This window comes from Balaenoptera borealis (genome assembly GCF_965194805.1).
Source record: "Balaenoptera borealis genome assembly, chromosome: X".
Taxonomy (NCBI): domain Eukaryota; kingdom Metazoa; phylum Chordata; class Mammalia; order Artiodactyla; family Balaenopteridae; genus Balaenoptera; species Balaenoptera borealis.
Window position 1 is genome coordinate 94,144,405 of NC_138881.1, and position 17,271 is coordinate 94,161,675.

The following is a 17,271-nucleotide window of genomic DNA, read 5'->3' on the forward strand; positions in this document are numbered from 1 at the left end:
ACCCATCTCAAACCTCAGTTTCTTCAAGAAACTTTCCTTGACACTGCAACTCAATGAACTCCCTTCCTCTGAACGTGTATTGCATTATTGCTTAGACACGTCATGCATTTGGCCCTTAAACATATCCTGCCTTTTCAGTTGTTTTACTATTGCTTACATGTCTCTGTCCAACTACACAGTAAGCTCCTCCCTGAAAGGGGATTTACAAAAGAATTTATGTGTTTCCCACAGCATCTAGTACAGTACTCTGCTCATAATAAGGAATTAGTTAGACCACATATGCAAAGGGCTTAGCCCAGTGCCTGGTGTATAGTAAATGCCTGGTATCTAGATGTGTGATATTATAAAATAACCCTCAAATAGTTCTGGATAGATGCTCTGGTACCTCAGTCACCACTTCCATTCAACACATCCCGGGCTGCATATGGCGCCCAATGAAGCATTCATTTAGTCTTAGGCTTGGGGCACTCATAAGCCATGAGGTTGGCAAAACTCACTGAATGGCCTTGACCTTAACCTCATCTGCTGCTGCCCACTTACCACTCTGGCTGTCAGGACCAGCTACATAATTTGCAGGGCCCAATGAAAAATAGAAAGGTCAGGCCTCTGGTTTAAAAACTAAGAACTTCAAGACAGTGAGAGCAGAGCTTTAAACCACACGTGGGGCTCTTCTGAGTCTGGGGCCATCACTGCTAGCCATCCCCATTCCCTTGTGCTGCTTCCCAAGGCCCTGGGACAAGAGGCACAGGAAATCCACATGTAGCAAATACATGTCAAATTGTTCTAGTGACCTAAAAGCCAGTTCTCCAAAAGTGAATTCACTGAATGTCAAATCACTGAATGAATGGTCAAGTGTCCAAACGACCAGTTTGTCATATTTGTAGTCGTTTTTATTTTGTCCTGCTTTTGCCCTGGCCCTAGCCCTGCCTGGGCCCCTGACTGTGCCTAGGTCCAGGCTCTCAGCTCTCACTCCCCAGCTCTCAGCAAATTGGACCATAAAAGAAAGGCTGCATCTATTTTATGTCCTTTTTGTCCCTGTGTTCTGATTTCTTTGGAATCGGTCATGGTTTCTTTTGAGGCTCGGGTGAACGGCTACTCCACCACCCCACACCCTACTTGTGGGGCCATCAGGCAGTAGAGTCCGATGACCATTCAAGAACTGAGAGCTGAAAGTAGAGGATAGTTCTGTGCTTACTACAATTAAAGTTTCCAAATCACAAGAATCTCTTGCATTCGTAATACACTGTCAGCTTTTCCCTAGCACTTCTGTGCACATTATCCAATATGAATATCCACCAACTTGTTTTGTGCTTTCTACTTGTCCTTCTGTTTCTTTTCCTCTCCTTTCTTGCCTTCTTTGGCATTGATTTTGTTGTTTTATCATTTTCCTCTTTCCCCTCTACTAGTTTGGAAGATTTCAGCTGTTACCTAAAAATTAGAGAATGCCCATTTAACTTGTCATAGTTTTCGGATCATACTTTTTTTTTATCCTGTTCATGGATAATATCAGGACCTTAGAACAGATTAACTCCATTTCTTTAAACATAGTATCATTTTATAGTCTATCTCTAACAAGTCCCAAATCTGAAGTCTTTGTGGGTCGATTTCTGTTGTTTGCTTTTTCTACAGGTTCCTGGACATGGTGCCTTATTTCCTCGTGTGTCTGGTTATCTTTGTATGCTAGTCATTGTACTTGAAAACTTATTTGTAGGAATAATTTGAGACCCAGGATAAAGTTATCTTTCTTCAGAGAAAGAGTTTGTGTTTGCTTTGACCAGGATCTTGGGGCACTGCTAGTCTGGTGCAATTTTATTTCAAGACTTGAGTTTTTTTTTGTTTTGTTTTGTTTTTAATTTTTGGTTGTGTTGGGTCTTCGTTTCTGTGTGAGGGCTCTCCCCAGTCATGGCAAGCGGGGCCCACTCTTCATCGCGGTGCGTGGGCCTCTCACTATTGCGGCCTCTCTTGTTGCGGAGCACAGGCTCCAGACGCGCAAGCTCAGTAGTTGTGGCTCACGGGCCCAGTTGCTCCGCGGCATGTGGGATCTTCCCAGACCAGGGCTCGAAACCATGTCCCCTGCATCGGCAGGCGGACTCTCAACCACTGCGCCACCAGGGAAGCCCAAGACTTGAGTTTTTATGGACAATATAAACACTGGCTGCAAGCCTACAGGGTTCATGTGTGATTCATCCTTATCCTATAAGTATTATTATTTGGAGCCCTGGCTCTCTGTGGCAAGAGTTTCCTACTGTATTTCTCACCTTCTATTGCTCTGGGCCTTGATTTTTGTCCCCCTTGACTCACAAGCCTTTCAACATGGAAGTTCACATTTGCTAGCATTGGAAAATGCCCTTAGGGCAAAAGGAGCTACCTCCATGCTTACTCAACTTTCTAGGTTCTCATTATCATGTCAGTCTTGTCCTATAATACTCACTACCTTGTTAGTTCTTTTTTTTCTACATGTATAATATTTTATTGACCATTACTATACATTCCTTTCCTCTCATCCCATTAACCATAATTTCTTTCTTTTAACCAATATCATTAGTTTTATTTATTATTTTCATTGGGGTGTAATTGACATGTAACATTATGTTAGTTTCAGATGTTCAACATAATGATTTGATGTTTGTATATATTGAAAAACAATCACCACAGTAAGTCGTCATCATATAGTCACAGATTCTTTTTTTTCTGAGAACTTTTACTCTTTGCAACTTTGCTAAGAGAGCAAATATGCAATACAGTATTATTAACTATAGTCACCATGCTGTACATTACATCTCCATGACTTATTTATTTTATAACTGTAAGTTTGTACTTTTGGACTGCCTTCACCATTTACCCACCCCCAGCCCCTGCCCCTGGCAACCACCAATCTGTTCTCTGTATCTATAAGCTTGGGTTAGTTTTTTTTGTTTTTTGTTTTAGATTCCATATAGAAGTGAAATCAGCCAGTATTTGTCTTTCTCTGTCTGACTTATTCCATTCAGCATAATACCCTCAAGTCTATCCATGTTGCTGCAAATGGCAAAATTTTGTTCTTTTTTATGACTGAATAATATTCCTCTGTGTGTGTGTGTGTGTGTGTGTGTGTGTGTGTGTGTGTGTGTGTGTGTATCTTCCACATCTCCTTCTGTATTTTGGCTATTGTAAATAATGCTGCAGTGAACATGGGGCTGCATATATCTTTTTGATTTACTGTTTTCATTTTCTTCAGATAAATACCCAGAGGTGGAATTGCTGGATCATATGGTAGTTCTATTTTTAATTTTTTGAGGAACCCCCATACCGTTTTCCATAGTGGCTGCACCAATTTACATTCCCACCAACAGTGCACTTCCTTTTACTTCATATCCTGGCCAACACTTGTTATTTATTGTCTTTTACATAATAGCCATCCTAACAGGTGAGAGTTGATATCTCATCGTGGTTTTGATTTGTATTTCCCCGATGATTACTGATGTTGAGCATCTTTTAATATACCTGTTGGCCATCTGTATGTCTTCTTTGGAAAAATGTATATTCAGATCTTCTGCCCACTTTTAATTGGATCATTTTGGGGGTTTTTTGTTTTGTTTGCTGTTGAGTTGTATGAGTTCTTTATATATTTTGATTATTAACCCCTTATCAGATATATGATTTACAAATATTTTCTCCCATTTGGTAGGTTGCCTATTCATTTTGCTGATGGTTTTCTTTGCTGTGCAGAAATTTTTTGTTTGGTGTAGTCCCATTTGTTTATTATTGCTTTTTGTGTCAGATTGAAAAAAATCATCACCAAGACCTATGTCAAGGAGCTTACTGCCTGTGTATTCTTCTAGGAGTTTTATGGTTTCAGATGTTACATTCAAGTCTTTAATCCATTTTGAGCTAAATTTTGTGTATTATGTAAGATAGTGGTCCAGTTTCATTCTTTTGCATGTGGCTGTCCAATTTTCTCAACACTATTTATTGAAGAGACTGTCCTTTCCCCACTGTATATATTTGGCTCTTCTGTCAGAAATTTATTGACCATATATGCATGAGTTTATTTCTGGGCTCTTTCTTCTGTTCCTTTGATCTGTGTGTCTGTCCTTATGATAATACCATACAGTTTTCATTACTATAACTTTGTAATATATTTTGAAATCAGAGAGCATGATATTTCCAACTTTGTTCTTCTGTCTCAAGATTGCTTGGGCTATCTGAGTCTTTTGTGGTTCCATACAAATTTTAGGAATATTTGTTCTATTTCTGTGGAAAATGCCATTGGAATTGTGATAGCAATTGCATTGAATCTGTAGATTGCTTTGGGTAGTATAGACATTTTAACAATATTAATTCTTCCAACCCATGAGCGTAGAATCTATTTCCATTGATTTGTTTCTTCTTCAATTTCTTTCCTCAATGATTTATCATTTTCAGTGTACACGTCTTTCATCTCCTTGGTTAAATTTATTCTTAGGTATTTTATTCTTTTTTGATGAAATTTTAAATGAGATTGTTTTCTTAATTTCTCTTTCTGATAGTTCTTAATTAATGTGGTTTTTATTGATTTTATGACAATTTAAAAAAACATATTTATCCAGAGATTTTTGGTGGCTTTAACCATTATAAGAAACCAAAGTACGTTGCATGCAATTCCATCATGATGCTTTGAAGTAGACAGGTAGTCTGGGAGGCTAAATTATGTCTGTTTTTTGGATGAGGAGCTTTCTACTTGCTTGCCTGGAGCCACACAGTAAAATAGTGACTGAGTTTGAAGGAGAATCCAGGCGTCCACCATGTATCTCTTACACTCTACTACTGTGTCACCATCACATTACGAAACAATGGAGGAGTATTATTCCCCAATGTGTTACCCTCTACTCCTTTTTTAACATTTAAAGATTTATTATATAATAATGTATTCTCCTGTTAGAACATTTTAGAATGGACACATAATCCAACATAATACAATAGGTACTTTCTATTTCTTTTCTTTTCTTTCCTTTTCTTTTTTTTTTTTTTGCTACCCCCTACTCTTGACAAATCCTGGGAGGATGGCTTTGGTTGCTCCTGATTTTCCTTCTTCTTTCTCTCAATGGCTGCTAATAGCATATCCCCCATGGACAAGACCTGCTTTCTTCATTTGGCCTTCAACCACCCTGCTTTGTGCAGGAACCCCTAGAAAGAGATTTGGCAACTTTTCGAAAGCAGTGATATCAAGGTTCGTGGTCCTTTCTTTTCTTTTCTGCCCAGGTACCCTGGTCACTCCCTGGATGTTGCCTTAGAAATAGGGAGATAGGTGATCACTGGCAAATACATGGTTGCCTTATTGGCTACTCCCATCTATCATCATCTCCCACCCTGTAGTAGCAGTCCCTCAGGTGCAGCTTTGGAGAATGTACATACCAGAGTTCTGCAGTGCTTTTACACATAAGTGTTAATTTTTCCATCTGTGCTGTCATCTGTGACTACAAGAATGTGTTTTGCAGGTTAGTGGAACAGAAACTCCAAGAAAACCTGCCATTTTGGCATTGCCCACCTAAGCTGGATCATGGAGACTGTGAACATGAGCCTTTTGGGAGGAGGGTGGGGGCTGGCATAGGAGACTCAGAAATGTCTAGAAGATGGAAATTCAAGCTATGACATATGACGTGAAAGCCTGCAGTGAAAGACACAGTCTCTGCAAGGGAAGCCTAGTGGACAGACACCCCAGCCGCAGACTTCTTCAGCTCTTTTCTCCTTTCCTCCCCTCCACAATGAAATTGACTTCCGTTTTAGATCTTAGGTGCTGTTAGCTCTTCTTCCCAAGGATCCTCATCAGATGCTATAGGTATAATCAGGCACAGGTGTCTGGAAAGAGGCCAACAAGGGGAAGCAATGGGCAAAGTGCCCAAAATGTATAGGAAATTACCTTGAATGTCAATTTGGAAGTGATAAGGTGGTTTGACATGAGTTAAAAGCAGAACCACACTGCTAACACTTTCCAGTGTGTTATTGGCAGATACTGCCAGGTTGACGGGATTATGTTTTATTTTTATTTTCAACAGTTATATTTTCTGACATTTTGAGCACAATATTTCTATTGATATTTGAGAAGAATTGTGGCAAATTTAGCATACGGTTATGTGTTTCTTTTTCATTTAAATAAGAGATTTCACTAAACTTGCTATCCCTCTAAGTGTGATGTGATTGCACTCAATCTGATGTTTCCCAGGATAATGAGAAGGAAGATAATTGGAAAGTTGAGAAAGGAAGATAATTGGTTGGATTCGCTAAACAGAAGTTGCATCTATTCTATTAAATAAGGGCCACATGTCTCACCAGCAGTCACACCTAGTCACACACCTCTAGCTATAGAGGCACTATTGTGTGAGCAAAATTTATTTTCCTCTAGGAAGTTATGGTGTCAAGATTCTAAGCAACTGCCTCCATGGCTGATTTCACTCCATCCCACCTGCTGTTTCCATGGGCCAGAGCTGGGCTAGGCTGTAGGGGTAGTGGGTGACTCACCAGTTGCACTGGTGATGCTGGTCTGGGGCTCCAGTGGACAGAAACTTTTCAACACTAGTCACCTCTATTTGACCCTGCTTCTGAGCTTTTGTTTCTGCCATTGCCATGCCACTAAGCCGAGGTAGTCCAGCCTTCTCATTTACTGATCTAAGTTTCACTCTGACCTCATCTCTAATTGTTAACAAGGGCCATCCTGGCTGACCTGCTCAACCGGGGGCCAGAAGAGATCCTTAACTGATGGTGGGCAGAGCCAGCTACGTGGGAGCTGAGACAGAGAAGGACAAGAAGGCCATTATCATTTACTGCACGTTTACTATTTGCCGGGTACTGCCCTGAGTGCTTTACATGCATTGACTGTACTCATTTGCTGTCAACAAAAGGTCAAAATGGTTCAGCCCTAAAGGGTGAGCAGTCCACTTGCTTTCCCTGCAGTAAATGAGGTGCTCCTGTGTCGGGGAGGGATTACTCCATGAGGAGGGAGGAGCCTGTGGTCCAACAGGCATTCGCCTTTAAACAAGCCACTTCCCTTCACTGGGCTTCAGTTTACTCCTCTGTAAAATGGCCACATTGTCTTTGCTCAGCTTATCACACATCTTGGTTGTGAGGACACAAGTGATACAGATTAGAGGGCTTAGAAAGGTATAAAATATTTTATAATATCGTGTGAGGCAATAGAGAGCCAGAGTACAGATGGGCTAGGGGTTCCCAAATCTCAGCCCAGCAACTTGTCACCTGTGTGACTTGGGCAAGTCACTCAACCTGGATGTACCTTAGCTTCTACATCTGTAACTAAAGATATGGCTAGTACCTGTTCGTAGGGGCTTTGTAAAAAAAAAAAAATGAGATAATAGATTAAAAACATTCAGAATAGTACTGGCATGTAAAAAAAAGCTGCTGTTATTACAAATAGTAGATACTATGAGTATTTCATTCCCCTGTCTTTCCCATATGCATTCTCTCAGTGTTTATAACACTTAATGCAGCAGAACTTGGTTAATGCTGCAATTCCATATGCAATGCGTGCAGCTCTCGACATGCTAGGGCATAATGCATAATGCTGCCCTAGAACGCACATATGACACAGCACCTGGCCATATAAAGGGATGGAAGCTCAGTGTTCCCCAGTGGATGAGAGACAGGCCTCTTTGTTTTTTTTTAATTTATTTATTTATTTATCTATCTATCTTCCAGGTTTATTGAGATATGATTGCCGTAAAGCACTGTATAAGTGTAAGGTGTACAACATCATGATTTGACTTTATACATCATTAAATAATGACCACAATAAGCTTCATGAGCATCCCTCATCTCATACAGATACAAAATTAAACTCAAAGAGGTGTTTTTGCTTGTGATGGGAACTCTTAGGATTTACTCTCTTAACAACTTTCACATATAACACACAGCAGTGTTCATTATCATGTTGTACATTACATCCCTACTACTTATTTATCTTATAACTGAAAGCTTGTACCTTTTGACTGCCTTCGTCCAATTTCCCCTCCCCCGACCCCTGCCTCTGGTTAACCACAAATCTCATCTCTTTTTCTATGAGTTTGTTTAATTGACCTACAACACTATGTCAGTGCCTGTTACACAACATAGTGATGTGATATTTCTATACATTTCAATCTGATCACCACGATAAGAGACAGGCCTCTTTAAACTGACAGCCTCTGAGATGAATGCCATAAGGGATTCACTTACAGAAATTCAAGATGCTTAACTTTCAGAAACAGGTTGACTGCATTAAGTGAGATACACCTGTGTATGGAGGTAGATGTGATGTCATTTCACACTCTACAGTTAGTAAATGCCTACTTTTTGTCATCTGTGGCATAAGGTAGTCCCTGATCTCAGAGAGATAGTTGATCGTTAAGGGGAGAGGCACATACTCAAACTCAACATGTTATAGGACAAGACGGTGTTGCCTATGAGTCTTAATTAAGAACATACACATAACCTTATAAGCTGAAACTATATAAATGCTAATGGTTGTAGTTTTTTCTACAGGCCTTAAGAATTGCAGAGTGCTATAGGTGCCAGGAGAAGGAGGGATCGTTTCTTGTTGGGGCATCAGGGAAGGCACTGAAGCATGAGGCTTTCAACAGGCAGAACTGAGGGCAAAGGGCACCAGCAAAGCCATGGAGATGAGGACACACACAGAATATGAAGGTACCAGTGAGTAGCTTATGTTGGCTTTCACATGGGATATATGTGGGGACTTGCTGAAGGATAACAAGGCTGAAGTTTTGGTGGTAGCTGATCTTAACTGCCAGGCTAAAAAGTTAGGTTTATTTAGTAGGCAGTGGGGAGCCATGGGCAATTCTGGAGCAATTGCAAAGGAGTTGCAAAGGAGGAATTGCGTCATCGAAACTGCCCTTTTGGAAGACACTCTGATAGCAGGGTCCAGGAAGTGCCATCTCTGGTCACCTCAAGGACTTCTCTCTTGCAATGGTATCTTTCTCTTCTGCGTCCTCGATCTTTCTCTCTCCACAGATATGCAGTGTTAGCCTACTGCTTTTTTTAAAAAAAAAAAAACGAATGAAAACCTTCTTTAACTTCACACTCCCTTCCAGCTTCCTACCCATTGCTCTACCGCCCTAATAACAAAACTTCCAAGAAAAAAAAAGAAAAAGCTATCTATATTCTTGTTTCCACTTCCTCACTTATCATTCTCTTCTCAGCTTGCTCTAGACAGGCTTCTACCCCCAGGATGTTATGGTCAATACTCTTGTTAGGGTCACCAGTGACCTCCTCGGAGTCACATCCAGTGGTCATTTTTCCATCCTCTTTCTGCAACAGCCTCTTCTCTTGATTTCTCCAACTCCATACTTTCCGGTTTTCCTCATATCTCTCTAGCCATTTCTTCTCAGTCTCCTTTGCTGACTATTTCTTCTCTACCTAACCTCAAAATGTTGGAACACCCCGCAGCTTAGCTCTAAGTCTTCTATTCCTCTCTTACAATGTCACTGCTTTCTCTTACAATGATTTTGTCCAGTTTCATAGTTTTAAAAGTCTACATACTAATGTTGCTCACATTTATATCTTCAGCTCTCAGCTCTCCATTGAGCTTTAGATTCATATATCCTGCTATCTACTTAAATCTCTACTTAGACGTCTAATAGCATCTCAAACTTATCATGGCTCCCAAAACCCCCTGGATCCATGTACCCCTCACCCCGACCACCAAATTGTTCCTACTTCAGGCTTCCCTAAGTAAATGGTACCATTTGTCCAAGACTAAAGCTTAACCCTCATTCTTTTTTTTTTTTTTTTTGGCTGCACCACGCAGCTTGTGGGATCTTAGTTCCCCGACCAGGGATTGAACCCGCACCCTCAGCAGTGAAAGCCCAGAGTCCTAACCACTGGACCACCAGGGAATTCCCTTTAGCCTCATTCTTGACCCTACTTTCTCTCACCCAACATATCCTATTCATCTGTTCATCAGCAAATTCTATTGGGGCTTCCCTGGTGGCACAGTGGTTGAGAATCTGCCTGCCAAAGCAGGGGACATGGGTTCGAGCCCTGGTCCGGGAAGATCCCACATGCCGTGGAGCAACTAAGCCCGTGTACCACAACTACTAAGCCTGTGCTCTAGAGCCTGCAAGCCACAACTACTGAGCCTGAGTGCCACAACTACTGAAGCCCGCACACCTAGAGCCCGTGCTCCGCAACAAGAGAAGCCACTGCAATGAGAAGCCCGCACACCACAACGAAGAGTAGCCCCCGCTCGCCGCAACTAGAGAAAGCCCATGCGCAGCAACGAAGAGCCAATGCAGCCAAAAATAAAAAATAAATTTATTAAAAAAAAAAATTCTATTGACTCTACCTCCAAAAAATATTAAAAATCCATCTGTTCTACCTCCATCGCTCTCATCTTGGTCCGAGCCATCATCATCTCTTGCCTAGACCACTGTAATATCTCCTACCTGGTCTTCCCACTTCTACCTTTTCTCCTCTATATTATTATTATTATATAATTATTATTATTATAGGGCCTATCATTAATTCTCCACAGAGCCTCCAGAGTGAGCTTTTAAAAATATAAGTCAGATCATCACTCATCTGCTTGAAACCGTCTAGTAGTTTCTCATTGCACTTAGAACAAAATTCAAACTTTTTCCTGTGGTGTACAAGAGCCCTACAGGATTTGGCACCTGCATGATTCTTCAACCCCAGCTTGTGCCATATTCCCTCTTGCTCACTGTATTTCAGTCTCACTGTCTTTTCTGTTTTGTGAACAAGTCCATTAGGACCTCTGCACCAATTCATCTTTCTTCTTGGAATGCTGTTCTCCTAATTATTTACATGTGATAGATACCTTCTTGTCATTGAGGACTCAACATAAATGTCACCTTCTCAGAAAGGCCTTTCTTGACCACCTAAAGTAGCCTTCCTTCCTTGCTATCACCTTCTAATACATCAACCTGTTTTCTTTTCTTCATAGTATTTATCTCTATTAAATTATCTTGTTCTTGAAGTGTTTACTCCTCACCTCCCATGCACAGAACTAGAATGTAAGCTCCATGAGAGCAGGAACCTTTTCTGTCCTACTTTCCCTGGTATCCTCCATGCCTGGAACAGTACCTGGCATGTAGTAGACATATAATAAATATATATTGAATTCATGTTGAATAAATTAATTGACAGCAGAGTGGTTACTGCAGTAATACAGACAATAGGCAGTAAAGCCTTTAAATTGGTGGCAGTAGGAAGCAAAATGGAAAAAAAAAATCAGTATTAGACCAAACCCACCCAGATTTCATTTCAGTGTATTTAATACTGTAAACACTGGAAGACTTCTTAGGTCACTTATTTCTATTACAGAGTATCAAAACTGGGACCACAGGTCAATTAAGCAATAAATAATTGTCCATTAATCAGAAATAGAAGTGGAGGAATAGATCGGTAGAACTTGCTATCTGGAAGTTATGGGAGTGGAAGAAAGAGAGAAATGATAATTCTATAGTTTCTTGCCATGAAAATAAAGCAGAAAGTTTGGGGGAAGAATTGCTGGTGGGTGGGAAGGGAGGGTGACAGGTCTGGTTTAGAACATGCTGAGTTTTACTCACCCCCTGAGGTTTCTGGCAGAGCCTTTGAATCCTGCAGGGAGGAGGAGATAGAGGTTGAGGGTCTCACCAGCAGAGAGATGAGAGTTTAAAGTAATGGCTGTGGGATCCTTCAGGAGTACAAAGCCACTGAAGGATCTAGGAAATCCTCATTCCAGGGGATCTGTTTATCACATCTAGTAGCTCCCAGGAAATACAACTAGAAAGTGTAGATTAGAATAATCTCCAATTCCCCCAGCCTCTTCCCCACAGTTCGCCCCCTCCCTTGAACAATCCTGTGGATTCTTTCCCAGGCAGGGGAGCCCTAAGCGTGGGCGGTGAGGCGTCCTTGTCGTCCTTCCTGACATTCAGCCTCATAACATAGGCTCCTTACTACTCACAGGGGCGGCTATCAAGATAAGCAATGGAGAATGCCTTGGAATGACTGAGATCTGTTGGGGAAAAAGCCTGCCTATAAAGTCATCACCACTATTTTGCTTTCCTACTACAAGTGCGCACTCTGATCCCTTAAGCACCAGAGACAATGCGGCATCAACAATCTCATCCAGACACGCAAAGCTTTTTGTAAGTCTGGCTAGTGTTGTCAGTCGAAGCACTGTTATAATTTGTATTCACTGCCAGCATGTGGCTTGGCGCGATGAAGGAGCTCACTCATCTGAGTTACTAGCGGAGCGGGGATGAGGTCCTCAGAGCTCTAGGCCCAGCCCCTCAGCTCAGAAGGAGCTGTTGGCAACGATCTCAGACTGTTAATCCTACCCTCTCCCTTTGCCAGTAAGCAAGGCCTCATCCTGAAGCCCTGCTAGGAGCCAAGAGCCTATCAGAGACTGATTGTTCTGCTTCCCTTGGCAGATTGGCACCGGCCAGTGTCAGGGCTTGTGCGGAGAGTATATAATAAGGGTCCCTAATGCGGACTTGACAAGGACGGTTTTGTTTCACCTGAAGGGCTTATTTGTCCTATGTCAGTGTCTAAACCCCACAAGGCAGACCTGGTGGCAGGGGCGGGGGGGTGGGTAGAGGAGAACACTGTAAAGTAGGGACTCAGAGGACGGAATGACAAGTGGCTCAAGGCTCTCAGTTGCTGCAGGAAATGAAACTTACAACTTTGTCCTGGACTTTGGGCCTTGCATTTGAGCAGAAAGAGAGGGGTGGGTTTGGGTGGTCAGAGTGGGCTATCACCTTCTGAATAAGACAAGACAGTCTGAATTTAGATTCTGGAAAAGGATTCCACCCCCATTGAAAACAGGAGGCTTGCTCCATTGGAGCCGTGACTCTGTGTGGTTCACCTCTGTCTCCTCAGGGCCTAGAAGGGTGCCTGGCACATAGCAGATGCACAATAAATATGTATTGAATATGTGGATGAATGAAAATAGATTTGAATATCAATCCCAAGTCTTAGACTAGTATTGATAAACTCAGTTTGTCTAGCGGAAACCTTTCCCTAGCTATTACTGGAAGAATTTAATTTCTGTAACATTCCAGGCAATAAGCCAAAAACCCACAGAGATCGCTTTTAAAAGATGGTCTTGGGCCCATTTCCTCCCTTTTTTTGTTTTTCTCTAAACCTAGTATTCCATATTGACCGTTTTGAGATTTTTTTCTTCCTCCTGAGCTGATAATCGTCATAAGCTCCCCGTTTTCCTCCCCCTGTCACTAGGTTGCTGCCGGTCTGAGCTTCTAATAACTTGGGTTTCCAGTTTCGTGCTGATCTCTGCTTAGTGTGACATCAGTGGGTGCAGTCCTTATGGGCAATGTGTGTGTTCATGGGTGTGCATGTGTGTACATGTGTAAGCAGTTTTAACTGCCTGGAAGAAGGAAAAGAACTAAAGAAGGCCATGGAGGGTGAAGATTCACATGTAAGTGAAACGATTAGGCACTTCTCAGCCTGTCACTAGAGCCATGATAAGTACTAGACAGGAAGACATCTCACTAGAGACCAAGTCTCAAATTGGCCCTAAGGTGGAGCTCTCAGTTCAAGGCAATGGTTGGCCTTCCCAAAACACACAGATGGTGAATCTACTCTCAGCAGCTCCAAGGTCACTGTAAAATAAGACACTGGGAAGCTTGGAAGACAAGCAAGCCCGTGTCTATAAACAGTACTTCCATTTGCCTGGGAGGAGGGTGCTGGGGGCAGGAGGTACCACCTATCCCGCTCCCCTGGTCCAGGCTGAGCCTAGCTCCTTGTGCTGCCTAGTTCAGAAACCAGAGTCACACCCCCTCAACCCTCCTCCCAGATTCTCCCACTATCTATCTCCAGAAATTGCTGAGGAAGAGAAATTAGCATTAAGTTAGATCCCTTATTGGTGAACAGGCAAGAATTTTAGGAGCAGGCAAGAGTCAGAGGTCTTGAACGATCTATAGGTCATCAACACAGAAAAATGAGTTATTTAAGACAACAAAACACTGGAACATGAGCCAGAGGGTCTCCAGAAAATGTTTTGTGTAGCCGTGTAGCTTGAACGTTTTATTTGTCTTGTCTTTCAGAGAATACAGATTAATGGTCAATAATTTCTTTTTTTTTTCAGACCCTCTATCTTGTGGCGTTAATAATAATGGCAGCTAACATGTATTGTAAACTATGTGCCAGATACCTTAATCCTCTTAAGCACATTATTCCACAACTTCATTTAATCCTCACAATGATTCCCACGGGGCAGGTACAATTAATATTGTCACTAGTTTTTAGATGATGAAGCTGAGACTTAGAGCGGTGAATAAATGTTCCTGGGTCACATAGCTACTGAGTGATAGAGACGGGATTTGAAGCCAAGCTCTCTAACTTCTGTTAACCAACGCACTACAATAGGTGTGTTTCCTTCCTTTGACTCTTTTACGTAAGTACCAATCTTATAAAGTCTTAAGCTGAGGCAGTGGCAATGGAAGTGGATGATTTTGTAAACGTTTGGCTTCTTTCGTGGAAGAAGGGATTTAACATGGCCACACCCCTTTACCTATGTCAGAAAAGCTCAAAAGATAAGGATATTGTGATCTATTTTATACTTTTATTAAGCAATAGGCCATGTTATAAATGTTATTAAGCTGTGAATAGACAGTGGTGGCTTTTACTGTGGAAACTTGTGATAGATGTACAGCTCATGTATCTCATAGGCACAATTGAATTAGGTTCACATATGTTCTTCTGAGATATAAAACATATTCAGGGAATGTGCCTCATGTGTAAGTGAGGTGAAGGGTATCGGAGGCAGGGCTTTCCTATATGTCTACTTCCAGGAGGGATCTGAGATTAGAATATAGAGAGGTGTAGGCTTCCAGAATACTTGATGGGAAGAGCTGTGCCTGATTGAGGAACGAGCTTCCGCCACTGGCTCAGGATAGGGTGAGAGAGTTGGCACCCCAACAGGTTCTACAGCTTGAGGTTCTCAGTGCTCTTTGGCCAGTAGCTACCAGTGTCTCCCAGTGCAAATGGGGAATTGGAGGCGCAATGTCTTCCAGATTATAAGGCTAGGATTGCAGGAACAGGTTCAGAAGAACGGTCAGGTTGTCTCTATTTCTTTATCTGTACAGGTATTAAATGATGGCGTACAAGCCATTGCGCAGTCACCAATTGGCAACCCTTTTAGAATACTGGTTCCCCGTGTGTTGTAATTGTCTGGATATAATATCCTCAAATGTCCATTCAAGGTTCAGGCACTTTTGACACACTACATACTATTAGGCAGGATCTTATCAACAAGGAGACCCTCAGACCAAGCTACGTACAGTGGGGTAACTCTCGCCCCACCTAAGACCCTCACAACTGTGCCATACCATGCTGGGCAGACCCCGTCCATCTCAGAGCCCTTTCTTTTTTCCTTGATGCATTCCTTCAAGGGGCCTCATCCACTGATCGGGATAACCCCACACAGTACCTTCTCAGACCAAGGTCGACACCACCACGGTGCATACCCCAAAGCAGCCCTCCTGGCACTCACCCACACTCCAAACACCATCAGGCAACTCTCGCTTACATGAGAAGCCATACCCTAACTGCACGGAGTAAGAGCTTTCTTTTTGAGGTCACGTCTTGGCTGTGATACACGCTGAGACGAGTCTGCTCTCCACCAGAGTGTATCCTACAGTGATGCAGCCTTGACAATGACCTCCGTGGCCTACTTAACCCATCTTAACTCTGTGAGGCAAGTCCCCCTCGGATCGGAGCTCTCACTGAACTTTCCAATGCAGTGAAGGCAACCTTACGCGATCCCTCGCCATGCCACCACTCTGAACATCATGAGGTCAATCTTGAGCACCCAGCCGCCACTTCACACAGGACAGCCAGACCAGAGGCTCCCATTGCTGGGTCTACTGTGAAGCTGATCTCACCAGCCCTCACCTTCACCAGGGCTTATGCTGCCATTTTGCTCCCAGTAAGGCAGCCCCCTCCCAGACCAGGGTTCACATCTCACCGTATGCCCGGCGAAACAACTTTCTACTGCCCCTAATTAGTGCTGCATTATCCGGAAGGCCAGCTAATATGTGCTTAGGGCACAGCAGTGCAGGGGCACCAGCCAAATAACTTGTTCAGGAGTCGGTAATTCGACATTAAAAGATGAAGTAGTCGTGATAAGAAAAATCAGAACTCTGTTGGATTTTTTTTTTACACCTTTATATGGTTTAGAATGATTTCCATTTGAATGATAAAGCCAAGGATGGTCATCTAAAATCTTTTCAGTAATTAGGGCTTCCAAAAAAGGCCCCGATTTGGCCTGCCCTCTCTGTTTCCCCACAAGCTATGAGGCAGCTGCCTGCCACTACTCAAAATGCCTCACACCATCAGACAACTCTTGCTTAGAACAGTAACCCTAAAACTAGGACCAATATTCATCCAGAATGCATGAGTATGGCCATAATAGGATTTAAAATATTGAAATTCTTCCCTACTTCTTGATAAATACCTACTTCCCTAAACCATCCCCCCTTCCCCTTGTGCATCCCACCATCATCCCAGCTTCCCTAGACCCTCCCTAAGGAGTCCTGGACCTCCTCAGAATCTCGCAACCGAGGCATAATGCTTGCCTCAGCATCCTGTTCCAGTGTGTGTACTGATTGGCCAGCGCCCATGCAGGATCTGTTGTTAAATATTTTGAACATTATCCTCTCCTACAACCACTGCACCCAACATTATATAGCTCTCTAAGGCTCACTACCTAGGTGCACATGCCATTAGGCAGATCTCTTCCAAACCAGTGAGGACGCCAACGTAGGTTTGCAGTGCACGCCAGCTACTGGCCCACACCATCACTCCCCATACTTATATGCACCCTTTTCCTTGAGACCACCCTTGAGCAGACCTCACCCCAACCAAGCTCTTCATGAAGCAGCCCTCCAGATACCTGTCAATCTCCCCACACCATGTGGCAGGTTATAACCACGCCTCCTCTTCGCTTATTGGCTTGACCTGCCACTCACTACTGCCCCTGTTCTCTGGACACCCCATGATCTGGCCAGTGCACAACTCCGGCATGAGGAAATGACGGAGAAGACCAGGTCCACATAGCCGGTACCAGTCCTCAAAACCTGAGGCAACCTATGATTAGACCAGAGTCTACCTGGGACATAGGTGTCAGCCCCTACCATGGCTCCCATACCGCCTCTTCACAGAGCATTAGGCTGAATTTGATGAAACTAAGATCCGTAACACCGTCTCCAGCAATTCGAGGGATCTGCTAAACAGAGTCAGTTGTCAAACCCCTCTCCCCCAACAATGACTCTCTACCCCAAACAG

General features: G+C 42.8%; 1 protein-coding gene across 2 annotated transcripts in view; it reads left to right on the forward strand.

The window, feature by feature from the left end:
* PAK3 (p21 (RAC1) activated kinase 3) overlaps positions 1-17,271 on the forward strand; it is a 277,117-nt gene that overhangs the window by 111,915 nt on the left and 147,931 nt on the right. The window contains exon 3 of one of the 2 annotated variants that reach the window (XM_082377247.1): positions 11,932-13,402. The exons of the other annotated variant lie outside the window; for it this stretch is intronic. The gene's annotated coding sequence lies outside the window, so the exon portion shown is untranslated. The remainder of the gene's footprint in view (positions 1-11,931; positions 13,403-17,271) is intronic. 2 annotated transcript variants of the gene reach the window in all.